Source organism: Arachis hypogaea, chromosome 19 (assembly GCF_003086295.3).
Source record: "Arachis hypogaea cultivar Tifrunner chromosome 19, arahy.Tifrunner.gnm2.J5K5, whole genome shotgun sequence".
Taxonomy (NCBI): Eukaryota; Viridiplantae; Streptophyta; class Magnoliopsida; order Fabales; family Fabaceae; genus Arachis; species Arachis hypogaea.
Genome location: NC_092054.1, coordinates 108,391,657 through 108,395,242, shown reverse-complemented (window position 1 = coordinate 108,395,242; position 3,586 = coordinate 108,391,657). Strand labels below are relative to the sequence as shown.

At 36.9% G+C, this 3,586-nt stretch overlaps 1 non-coding gene across 1 annotated transcript; it reads right to left on the bottom strand.

Annotated features, from left to right (window-relative positions):
- Positions 1 to 1,472: 1,472 nt before the first annotated feature.
- Positions 1,473 to 1,580, bottom strand: LOC112782007 (small nucleolar RNA R71). The gene has a single exon (XR_003192751.1). It is a non-coding gene; the product is annotated as a small nucleolar RNA R71 (small nucleolar RNA).
- Positions 1,581 to 3,586: the final 2,006 nt, after the last annotated feature.

The following is a 3,586-nucleotide window of genomic DNA, read 5'->3' as shown; positions in this document are numbered from 1 at the left end:
ATTCATAGCATTCTTGCATGCATCACATGTTTTGATCTAAAAATTTCATGCATTGCATAATTTTCATGTTTTTCATAAAAATTTCAAAAATCAAAAAAATATCTTTCTTTTTTTTTCTCTCATCAAATTCAAAATTTAGATTGACTTTTTCAAAAATTTTTAAAATCAAGTTGTTTCTTATGAGTCAAATCAAATTTTCAATTTGAAAATCTTATCTTTTTCAAAATCTTTTTCAAAATTCAAATCTTTTTCAAAATTCATGGTTATTTTCGAAAATTCAAAAAAAAAAAAAATTTTTCAAAAACCTTTTCCTATTTTATATCATAATTTTCGAAAATAACATAATCAATTAATGTTTTGATTCAAAAATTTGAAGTTTGTTACTTGCTTGTTAAGAAAGATTCAAACTTTAAGTTCTAGAATCATATCTTGTGATTTCTTATGAATCAAGTCATTAATTGAGATTTTAAAAATCAAATCTTTTTCAAAACTAATTTCTATCATATCTTTTCAAAAATATCTTCTTATCTTATCTTTTTCAAAAAAAAAATATCTTTTCAAAATATCTTTTCTAACTTCCTAACTTCTTATCTTTTCAAAATTTGTTTCAACTAACTAACTAACTTTTTGTTTGTTTCTTAACTTTTTCAAAACTACCTAACTAACTCTCTCTCTCTCATTTTCGAAAATATCTTCCCCCTTTTTCAAAATTTCTTTTTAAATTATTAATTATTTTAATTTTTAAATCTTAATTTTCGAAAATTACTAACATTTTTCAAAAACTATTTTCAAAAATCACTAACTCTTTTTCAAAAATTATTTTTGAAAATTCTTTTCTCTCTCATCTCCTTCTATTTTTTTTTATTCATCTACTAACATCTCTCCCTCATTCAAAAAAAAAAAAAGAAAAAAAAGGGGATCTCTATTATTATTATTTTTCTGTGTCTTCTTCTTTGTCATATGAGCAGGAGCAAGGACAAGAATATTCTTGTTGAAGCAGATCCAGAACCTGAAAGGACTCTGAATTACAACTAACCAGTAAGCACCTGTTAGGAATTTTCAAACAAGAAGAGGAGATGGCAGCCGAAAATAATAATAATGCAAGGAGGATGCTTGGTGACTTTACTGCACCTAATTCCAATTTACATGGAAGAAGCATCCCCCTTCCTGCCATTGGAGCAAACAAATTTGAGCTGAAACCTCAATTAGTTTCTCTGATGCAGCAGAACTGCAAGTTTCATGGACTTCCATCTGAAGATCCTTTTCAGTTCTTAACTGAATTCTTGCAGATATGTGATACTGTTAAGACTAATGGAGTAGATCCTGAAGTCTACAGGCTCATGCTTTTCCCTTTTGCTGTAAGAGACAGAGCTAGATTATGGTTGGATTCTCAACCCAAAGACAACCTGAACTCTTGGGATAAGCTGGTCACGGCTTTCTTAGCCAAGTACTTTCCTCCTCAAAAGCTGAGCAAGCTTAGAGCTGATGTTCAAACCTTCAAACAGAAAGAAGGTGAATCCCTCTATGAAGCTTGGGAAAGATACAAACAGTTGACCAAAAAGTGTCCTTCTGATATGCTTTCAGAATGGACCATCCTGGATATATTCTATGATGGTTTATCTGAGCTATCAAAGATGTCACTGGACACTTCTGCAGGTGGATCCATTCACCTAAAGAAAACGCCTGCAGAAGCTCAAGAACTCATTGACATGGTTGCTAATAACCAGTTCATGTACACTTCTGAAAGGAATCCTGTGAGTAATGGGACGCCTATGAAGAAGGGAGTTCTTGAAGTTGATACTCTGAATGCCATATTGGCTCAGAATAAAATATTGACTCAGCAAGTCAATATGATCTCTCAGAGTCTGCATGGAATGCAAGCTGCATCCAACAGTACTCAAGAGGCTTCTTATGAAGAAGAAGCTTATGATCCTGAGAACCCTGCAATAGCAGAGGTGAATTACTTAGGTGAACCTTATGGAAACACTTATAACTCATCATGGAGAAATCATCCAAATTTCTCATGGAAGGATCAAAAGCCTCAACAAGGCTTTAATAATGGTGGAAGAAACAGGTTTAGCAATAGCAAGCCTTTTCCATCATCAACTCAGCAACAGACAGAGAACTCTGAACAAAATGCTTCTAATTTAGCAAACTTAGTCTCTGATCTATCTAAGGCCACTGTAAGTTTCATGAATGAAACAAGGTCTTCCATTAGAAATTTGGAAGCACAAGTGGGCCAGCTGAGTAAAAGGATCACTGAAATCCCTCCTAGTACTCTCCCAAGCAATACAGAAGAGAATCCAAAAGGAGAGTGCAAGGCCATTGACATAAGTGCCATGGCCGAACCTGTGAGGAGAGGAGAGGACGTGAATCCCAAGGAGGAAGACCTCCTGGGACGTCCAGTGACCAATAAGGAGCTTCCCTCTGAGGAACCAAAGGACTCTGAGGCTCATCTAGAGACCATAGAGATTCCATTGAACCTCCTTATGCCCTTCATGAGCTCTGATGAGTATTCCTCTTCTGAAGAGAATGAGGATGTCACTGAAGAGCAAACTGCCAAGTTTCTTGGTGCAATCATGAAGCTGAATGCCAAATTATTTGGCATTGATGCTTGGGAAGTTGAACCTCCCTTGTTCATCAATGAACTAAGTGATCTGGATCAACTGACATTGCCTCAGAAGAGACAGGATCCTGGAAAGTTCATAATACCCTGTACCATAGGCACCATGATCTTTAAGGCTCTGTGTGACCTTGGTTAAGGAATAAACCTCATGCCCCTCTCTGTAATAGAGAAACTGGGAATCTATGGGGTGAAAGCTGCTAAAATCTCACTAGAGATGGCAGACAGCTCAAGAAAACAGGCTTATGGACAAGTAGAAGATGTATTAGTAAAGGTTGAGGGCCTTTACATACCTACTGATTTCATAGTCCTGGATACTGGAAAGGAAGAGGATGAATCCATCATCCTAGGAAGACCTTTCCTGGCCACAGCAAGAGCTGTGATTGATGTTGACAGAGGTGAAATAGTCCTTCAACGGAATGAGAACTCCCTTGTATTCAAAACTCAAGGATCTCCCTCTGCAACCATGGAGAGGAAGCTTGAAAAGCTTCTCTCAAAGCAGAGTCAACCAGAGCCCCCACAGTCAAACTCTAAGTTTGGTGTTGAACTCCCATATCCAAACTCTAAGTTTGGTGTTGGAGAGTCTCAACAAAGCTCTGCACATCTGTGAGGCTCCATGAGAGCCCACTGTCAAGCTATTGACATTAAAGAAGCGCTTGTTGGGAGGCAACCCAATGTTTATCTAATTCTTATTTTTATTGTTTTTCATATTTTCTTAGGTTCATGATCATGTGGAGTCACAAAATAAACAAAAAATTCAAAAACGGAATCAAAAACAGCAGAAGAAAAATCACACCCTGGAGGAGCATCTGTCTGGCGTTCAAACGCCAGAACAGAGCATAGTTCTGGCGCTGAACGCTCAGAATGGGAGTATCCTGGCGCTGAACGCCCAGAACAAGCATGGTTCTGGTGTTCAACGCCAGAAATGGCAGCAAATGGGCGTTGAACGCCCAAAATGGGCAC